General features: G+C 39.7%; 1 non-coding gene across 1 annotated transcript; it reads right to left on the reverse strand.

The window, feature by feature from the left end:
- Window positions 1–2,509: 2,509 nt before the first annotated feature.
- Window positions 2,510–2,591, reverse strand: TRNAS-GCU. The gene has a single exon. It is a non-coding gene; the product is annotated as a tRNA-Ser (tRNA).
- Between the last annotated feature and the right edge of the window lie 7,229 nt (window positions 2,592–9,820).

Consider the following 9,820-nt stretch of genomic DNA (forward strand, 5'->3'; position numbering starts at 1 on the left):
CTCTTCTATCCAAAATCAAAATCATTTCATTTATTTTGTTTCATTTCATCCTTGGAGTACATAAGCCTAAATTTGGTTCGTTGTACTTGTGTTTTGGAGTGCTACAAACACAAGTGTAGCCGTTGTATTTTGGGAGTCGATTGCCGAAATTCGTAGGCACCGTTGCGGGGCAAATTCGACTTAAGGACAAAGAGTCCAACTCTTGCCTCGGCTTTGTCACCATCATTATACTTATTTCGGCGTCACTATTCACAAAATTCTTCCAACAGGTAAATCACGGGATTAATATTAATGACCAAGAAAAGCAATAAAACTAAAATTAGGTACAAAATTATGAAGCCCCTGTCTGGCCCCCGTTCTCTTTCTCATTTTTTTCTTTCTCTTATCTTCAACCACACAATCTTTCATAAAATAATATTATACGCAAACAAAAAAAATTTCATTCTTTTTCAACCATACTTTTTTCGAAAAACAATATTCCAACCATTAAAATTTTGCAAGAATGGAGGCCAAACGAGGGCGAAATATGCTCATTAGTGAGGTTACTCGACTCTCTACTAATTCCACTCAATTAGGGTGCGAGTTGATTTGCTTGATCTGTCTAATATCTATTCATACATGAATTTGGTTACTTATAATATAATCTAAATATTTTTGTCATGATCCATGAATAATATTGGATGCTTTATTCAATAAAAAATAATGTTGTTTATTTTACAAGTGGATAATTAACTTCAAAAGCACATATATCTAAGTAGAAATAGTCAATTTCAAAAAGAAAAAGGGTAAAGAAGTACGGTATGTCAATGTTTAGTGCATATTGATTTCTAATTCTTAATCCGAGCTATTTCAAACCTAGTGAATGAAACTATAATATGATCAATAAATTGATGTTTCTTAGGAATACAATTTTTTATTAATGAACATGTATTTTAAGTATTTTATAGTATTTCAATAAATCTAATAATGTCGTAATTTATAAAAAAAAAACATTTTGAAGAATAATTGTAATTGTGACGGTATCACAAATTGAATATTGTATTAATAAAAAATTGACTTAAAGACTAGTATATAATTATTATAATCGCAAAAAATTGATAATTGGAATTGATTTTACTTATAATAAGACCATAGTTTTAGGCCGTCAATGGATTGATTCATAACAATGACATAAAACTTTTAGGATAAGAGTAGTTTAGATTTGAATTTAAGCTATTGGAGCTTGAATTATAGATTTCTATTAGGTCTATTGGGTAGTTCCAATAGTATAAGGACATTATACATTCGATTCCTCTCTTCAAAGACAATTAAGTCGATAAGTCGAAGGGCCAAAGTAACTCTAATATACTGAAAGATGTATTGAAATAATATCTCAATTCTTCTTCGTCCGAGTTGAATCATAAAATTTTGTATGTCATTTAGGTAGCCCTACAACCAAATGTGTGTGTGTGTTGTTGTTGTTGGTTTTTTTTTTTTTTTTCTCGTTTCTTTGTCCAATCTCAATACAAGAAAATGTGTCCCCTACATGTGAGGCTATTAGTTTAATGGAGGATATCTGCAAAGATTTGATGTTAGAAATCTAAAAATATGTTCAAAATAATAATAATAATAATAATGAGAGAGAAGTCTCGTTGGATTTAATAATTCGTCTTATAAAAATACAAATTATAACTAAATAAAAATTCAGTTCAAAAATTTCTCTTGTTGTAATCTTTGACACATCCAATCTAAGTCCACAGTTTATTGTACTCTACTGGCCCAAAAACTCAATCAGAATGGAAAGAGTTAAATATTCACAATGTAGCTCGAACTTTTGTGAGTATTTTACACCATTTTTTTTTATGACCTTTGGTGTTCGAACCAACTTACGCGCACCTCAACTTATTTCACGAGATCCTTAAGTTTACAATTGGGTACTCACCTCAACGGTTTTGAAGAGACTTAAACTGGTAATCATTGGAAAACAAATTCAAGGCTTGAGAACTGAATTACCCCTCAAGGTTGTATTTTACACCAAAAATGGGTCATAAGAATCTTTCAAGATTACTATATTTTGATATACAAATTTCATTCATAATTTAAATCATAGTTTTATTTTCTTCTCCCTCTAATCCATTCTAATAAATTGTGCGACTTTTCACATTTGATATCCACTACTCATGTTCCAAAAAAAACTTGAAGGTGCTATTCGATCGAAATTTTATTTTCCTTGCTTGTTTAAGTGATTTCGAAATCGAGAATGAAGCCCTCACTCATCAAGGTCAAAAGCTGTAAAGTCAACATAATTGCGAATCTAGTTAACTTTAAACTTGTGTAGGCATTTAGAAAATTTGATAGGTCTCTATCATTTTTACCTATTAAAATATAGGAAAACAAAAAAAAAGGTGATAAAATAATACTTAAAAGGATTGCATTTTTTCCATTTTAGTTGTAGCACCTGTCCAAAACTTATCCATAAAACGAAAGGTAGGTAAAAAGGAGGAAGTTTATATAAAAATAAAAATGTAACCGTCGCCTGAGAGATTCGAACTCTCGCGGGGAAACCCCATGTACTTAGCAGGCACACGCCTTAACCACTCGGCCAAAGCGACTGGCTGATTGTTGACCGACTCTTACTTATTTATTGATTTGTAACATTTCCATGTATGTATTATACTAATGGTGACTTACTGCTTTGTCCGAGATGTGGAAGTGTGGGGGTCTTGAACTCTCAACAGTATTGTGAACTAATAAATTATGAATAAATAAGTTGGCCAACGAGCTGTTTCTGTGGTGACAAAATGACAACTTGTTTAAAAATAGAATTTAGTTACTTCGTGTAGTCACAACTCCCAAGAATATAATAATTTTATTGGAATAGTAAATATGTAGACGTTTTAGAAATTACTTTTGTAGCGTGCTTTACCGAAAGAGTTCTATGCTGTTGGTCCAGGCTTGGGGACTGATATTGACATTTCTTGCAACTCGATCACTACTATCCCGACAAATAAGTTTAGCTGAATTTACAACTCCACCTATGGAGTCCTCGAGCATATGAGCACCCCGGGTTATTATGATCGACCACATCCTGCCCGACTGCTTCGCACATTGCAATACTTGTCCTCAAGCACAAGCAGTCCTCCAGCATATGCTCCCCTCACAACCTACGATTGTTGACCCTTTAGAATTCCTACGCAATTTGGACTCTAACTCAATCATATACTTGACTCCCGCAAGGATTCTATCCCACTTATAATTATGGAATTTGAACAACTCCTTAATTATTCAGGACTCCAAGAGATAAGGACATCCAGCTAGTTGAGTCTCACTAAGGGTGCGTTTGATTACATTTATTTTTCATGGAAAATATCAATTTTTTACCCAAATTCCTACTTGAAGTGTTTGATTGCTATTTTTTTCCATGGAAAATATTTTCCAACTTTTGAAAATATGCCTAATTTTCTTTGTTTTTAAGGAAAACATTTTCCTTGGGTAGAGGTGGTTTTTATTTTCCACAAAAGATGGAAAATATTTTCTTTTCTATATGATATTTTCCATGTCAATCAAACACACTCTAAGGGTGTGTTTGATTGACATGGAAAATGTTACCTAGAAAAGAAAATATTTTCCATCTTTTGTGGAAAATAAAAACCACATCTACCCAAGGAAAATATTTTCCTTAAAAACAAGGAAAATTAGGCATATTTTCAAAAGTTGGAAAATTTTTTCCATGGAAAAAAATAGCAATCAAACACTCAAAGTGAAAATTTGGATGGAAAACTGATATTTTCCATGGAAAAAAATAGCAATCAAACACTCAAAGTGAAAATTTGGATGGAAAACTGATATTTTCCATGGAAAATAAATGTAATCAAACACACCCTAAGAGAATGTCGCTTATTACTATAAATACAGAACCTTGAGCCATTATTCAGGTACGTTTTTCATTATTCTCTAGTTTATAGCCTCACGCATATAATTCTCTTTCTGACTTAAGCACCGGAGGGACAACGAGAACATATCTCGTTGCCTTTGTTTCAGGTACCGAAAGACTACGATCATGCTCAATTCAAATCATCAAGCTCGGAAAATCTGCAGGTACAATTTTTGGTAGCATCATTGGCGCCGTCTGTGGGAGTCGCTACCAAAAGTCATGGTTAACACACGATCGGGTCTTCCTCCCGCAAGCTCATCCGCTCCCATCCCTCATCCTGCCGAAGATCAACCGGCTCCTCATGAAGAATTCTCAGGAGTGCCTGCACCTTTGCCAGCGGTCATCATAACCAAAGCCTTTGAAGAGCTCCGTCAGCAGGTGGCCACGCTCACGCAACTGTTAAGTCAAAGAAATTCACATCCGTCACCAGCGCAGGCGGAGCATGGCGGTTTTATGGCTGATGCTCGAGCACGACCACCAAACCCCGCAAATGGCGGAGTAGGAACCTCGGGTATTCATAATATGGCCTCGGGCTCGAGATCGATCGCCATGGATTCCGGTGAAATTTCCCGGATCATTCAAGAAGGAATCACAGCTGACCTGCAACGTAATGCTTAGGGGACAACAGGTTTCACCCCTAACACGCCAGAGATATTGTCATATCCCTTGCCCGATATATTCAAATATCATCGCATTAAAGAGTATGATGGGATGACCGACCCCATCAACCATCTCAATGTATACACTGATATCATGAACTTGCAAGTTGCGCCGAATTAGGTTATGTGCAAAGCCTTTCCACAAACGCTGACTAATGCTGCTAGGGATTGGTTCTCGACATTAGAGCCCAACTCCATAGCCTCATTCTTAGATTTGGCTGATAAGTTCTCAGCCTTCTTTGTAAGTAGCAAATGAATCAGGAAGACCTCGGCCTCTCTCATGAAACTTCCTCAGGGACCAACTGAAACCCTACGAGGATTTATGACAAGGTTTAACAAGGAAAAACTTCAAATACCCGACCTTCACATCACAGCAGCTGTCTCCACTCTCACCTACGCCGTAAGATGTGAACCTTTCAAGATGTCTTTATCAAAAACCCCGCCGCAGACAGTGACCAAGCTTCTCACCCGAGCTAAAAAATACATTAATATGGAGGAAACACTAAATTCAAGGAGACCTGGTCCTTCCCATGAAAAGATCGAGAACAAGAGGCAACATGATCCCATCCCCCGGCATGAGGTTCCTCGGGATAAGCGCAAGATTGGTGTTCATGGGAATAGATGAGCTTGACAGGACAGTCCACGTTAGAATTGTAACCGAGCCAAGCATCAATCAGACCATAGGCGTCATGGATATTGATAATGAGCCATCATAGATGGACCCAATAGTGGACTTCATAAAACATGGCAGTCTTCCAGAAGATCCTCGAGTAGCGAGAAGCACCCGGTCCAAAGCTCCGAGGTATTGCATGATTGAAGGAGTTTTATTTCGCAGGAGCCTCATACTACCATACCTCAGATACCTTAGGCCTTCTGAATCATCCCAAGCCCTAGAAGAAGTTCATAAAGGTGTACGTAGGAACCATCAAGGAGCTCGGGCATTAGCCTTCAAGTTTATAAGGTATGGATATTATTGGCCAACTATGAAGAAAGACGCCCAGGAATATGTCACAAAGTGTGACAAGTGCTAAAGATTTGGCAATGTCATCCACCCTCCCACAGAGGACCTCACTAGCATTAGTTGCACAGCCCCATTTGAGCAATGGGGAATTGACATCCTTGGTCCCTTTCCAATAAGTAGGGGACAATTGAAGTTTGTGGCTATGGCTGTAGAGTATTTCACTAAGTGGGTAGAGGCAGAGCCTTTAGCAATAATTTTCAGAGCCGAAGTTAAGAAGTTTCATTTGGAGGTTCGTCATATGCAGGTTCGGGATATCGAAAGTCCTCATAACTGATAATGGTAGGCAGTTTGACAATGCACAATTTAAAAACTTTTGTTCCAACCTAGGGGTTGATCACCGTTTGACGTCGATTTTCCATCCTCAAAGTAATGGTCTCGCCGAAGTGACCAATCGGATTATATTGCAAGATTTCCGTACAAGGATCGACGATGCAAGAGGTTCCTGGTCTGACGAGTTACCTTCCATACTTTGGACGTATAGAACGTCACACAGAACTGCTACAAGGGAAACCTCATTCATGTCCCGATCAACGATGTGAGAGATCTTATATAAAAAGGCCATTACTGTCCTCGAGAATCACGCTATAGGTCGATACAATTACGTTGTCATTGAGTCCTCGAGATAAACATGCATAATATGCTCGAGCTCAACTCAATGGCAAAAAATAATATTACAAATCGAGTCCTCGAGATAACTTGTATGCATGCCCGGCTGAACTCAATGATTATACAGTTCAGTCCTCGAGATAACTTGTATACATACTCGAGCTCAACACAATTTCAAAAGTGATTTTGTAAATTTCAGTCCTCAAGAGATTACTATTTGTCGAGCATCACAAAAATAAATCTTCGTAGTCAGTAAATAAGTACATCAAGGCTAAAACTTCATTTAGGCGCGAGATATTTAATTAATCTAGGCATCGAGTTGTTAACTCATCTTAGGCGTCGAGATATTTAATTTATCTAGGTGTCGAGCTGTTAACTCATTTTAGGCGTCGAGATATTTAATTAATCTAGGCGTCGAGTTGTTAACTCGTCTTAGGCGTCAGGCTATTTAATACACCTTAGGCGTCGAGATATTAATACATCTTAGGCGTCGAGATACTTAATTAATCTAGGCGTCGAGCTGTTAACTCATTTTAGGCGTCAAGATATTAATACATCTTAGGCGTTGAGCTGTTTAATACATTTTAGGCGTCAGGCTATTTAATACATCTTAGGTGTCGAGATATTTAATTAATTTAGGCGTCGAGCTGTCTAATACATCTCAGATGTCAAGTTATTATTTCATCTTCGAGCTTATTTAAGTTTGTCCTGATCGAGACATCAACCATACATGATCAAAATAAATGGAACATTAACTAAGATTGAACAAAATACTTGTTCAAAATACAATAAAAGGGGGTGTCGTCATGATCAAAATAAATCAGTAAATCTAGTCCTCGATATTTTGGCTGGGCTGATCTTCCTCGACGTCGTCACCCTCGATGTCGACGTCCTCATCTGGACTCCGAAAGGGTGAGGTCCTCAGCCACTTGTGGGATAGTCTTTAATTCCTTGGGCGTTGCGTCTAGCTTCGCGCGAATGAATGCTCGAGCCTCCTACAGGGCATGAAAGTACGAGCCTATTGCATAATCACCCTTGAGCTCATTAAAGACGTCAGACTTCTTGAACTCCTCGACTGAGTCAGCCCGAGCTTGGATCAGCCTCCCTTCATAATTCCTATGAATATTTTCAAGCTCCATCTTCACCTCCTCAGCCTCATCCTTCAGGGCACCAACTTCTTCTCGAGCTTTCATGAGCTCGCTATTCATCTGCTCACGCTCCCTCAGTAGTTGAGCGCGCTCGGCCTCAAGGTCGGCAATTCTTTTATCATGAGCCGCTAGGGAGTCCTCAAGGTCAGTCAATTTGGGGGACTCATCTTTTCCCTTCAAAGATAGACCTCGAGCAATACTTAACGTCTGGAAAAAATGAACGAACATGAGTTTAATAAAGCCTCGGTTAAAAAAGATGTAAAAATACCCGAACAAATAAAGTTCAGATCACATGATCGACGTACCTTCAGCGTCATGACCTCGAGGGCCCTCATACTATCATCAAAGCCAATACTTCCTCGGTATTGGTCAACAATGCTCGGCAAAAATTGGCCTCGGGTTTGGTATTCTGAAGGGACCGAGCATGTTGGCAGAGCCCCATCTTCGAGATCAACCACTTAGATAGGACCTTGAAGTGGAGAAACACCTCGAGGTGTGCCCTGCGGGGTTGGGTGCTCAACCCTCTCTCGCTCTATGGCGGGGATTTTCCCCTTGGCTCTAACATTTTGCCAGGGCCACTCCTCTGTTTCTCAAGCCTTAAATCTCGAGCTCTCTTTTGTCCCCTCTTTTGGCCAGGAGCCCGAGCTTGGGGGACTTTGGACTTTTTGTTAACTGCGTGACGTAGGGCAGCAGGGTCAAACGTCATTTTTGCAAAACTACCCGACATTAGCACAAGCACGAGCATTAACAAATATAGGAAGAATGAAAACATTGAAAGTGCATATCCTACCCTCGACGCCTTTCACATTCACAAGATCGAGGATGTCATCCCCGAGGACGTCATCTATATCGTACACCAAAGGCTTGAGGTTTTCTAACGTCAGCCTATCCCTCTCTAAGGACTCGAAATAGGCCTGACCCTCACAAAACCTCGTAGTATCTAGTGAGACCCACCGAGGACTAAAAGGTACGTCGAGATCTTGAGTCAAGACGTAAAACCATTTTTCCTTCCACCCTTTTAACGAACTAGGCATCCTCGGGATCCTAAACCCTCCTTGGGATGAAAGGTAGGCAAAACACGAATATTGAGGAAGTTATTTCAGGTCGAACATCATCCTGCATAGGTCGAGGTATGGGGTAATTCCTAGATACCTACAAGCTACAAAAAAATATGTCAACATTCTCCACCCGTTCGGCACTAACTGCCCGGGGCTCATATTATGCTCGGTCAACAGGGTAACGAAGAATGGGTGCGCAGGCCACCTAAACCCCCCTTTAAAGAATCTCTGAAAATCACGAACTCTTTTTCCCAAGCTAGAGCCATCCTATCCTCATCCTCGGGATGCCTTATATCACAACCTGGCATAAGGCCATATTCCCTAGCCGTTGATATCGCTAAGTGTTCCTTAAACCTACAGGGCTGATCTGGGAATCTAAGTGAAGTAGGATTATCCTGAGCTTGAGGCTGAGCACTAATAGGTACTGCCATAGGCACTATAGACTGTCCTAAGTCCTCGGGTGTAGACGTAGACCCCGAAGACGATGTGTCTTCTTCACTACTCGACATCCTGTTCCAAGCTAAGACCTTTCTAAATAAACAATTTAAGTTCTCGAGCTCGTACCTGATACCGACGATTGTGAGAAAAATTTACTGAGAGTGAAAAAGTAAAAAATAAATAGCGAAAGGAGTATTTATAGGAGGCCTAAGTGGGAGCCCAAAGGTCGCTGACACAACCGTCCGATCATACCACGTGTCTACCATCCAAGGGCTCAACCCTTCCACCGCCTTACTCGTTTAAGGCTAATGTCATCACACGTCAACTTCGTTCACTTGTCTCCAAAAGCCCGAGCATTTGCACATCAGTCGCCTTCGAGCCTCTTTGCATCATATCCCCGAGCAGGGCTTCGATCATATGTGCACGGGGCCCAATGATATTGACTTTCCCTGCAACCCGATCACTATATTATCCCAACGACTAATTTTAGATGAACTTACAACTCCACCTATGGAGTCCTCGAGCATATGGGCACCCCGAGTTATTATGATCGACACATCTTGCCTGGCTGCTTCGCACATTGCAATACTTGTCCTCGAGCACAAGCAGTCCTCAAGCATATGCTCTCCTCACAACCTATTATTGTTGACCCTTTAGAATTCCTACGCAATTAGGACTCTAACTCCTTAACTATTCAGGACTCCAAGAGATAAGGATATCCAGCTAGTTGAGTCCCATTAGGAGAATGTCGCTTACTACTATAAATACAGAACCTTGAGCCATTATTCAGGTACATTTTTCATTATTCTTCAGTTTATAGCCTCACGCATATAATTCCCTTTCTGACTTAACTATCAGAGGAGCGACGAGAACATACCTCGTTGCCTTTGTTTCAGGTACCGAAAGACTACGATCGTGCTCAATTCAAATCATCAAGTTCGAAAAATCTGCAGGTACGATTTTTGGTAGCATCAGGG

This window comes from Olea europaea, unplaced genomic scaffold, assembly GCF_002742605.1.
Source record: "Olea europaea var. sylvestris unplaced genomic scaffold, O_europaea_v1 scaffold2005, whole genome shotgun sequence".
In the NCBI taxonomy this organism is placed as follows: domain Eukaryota; kingdom Viridiplantae; phylum Streptophyta; class Magnoliopsida; order Lamiales; family Oleaceae; genus Olea; species Olea europaea.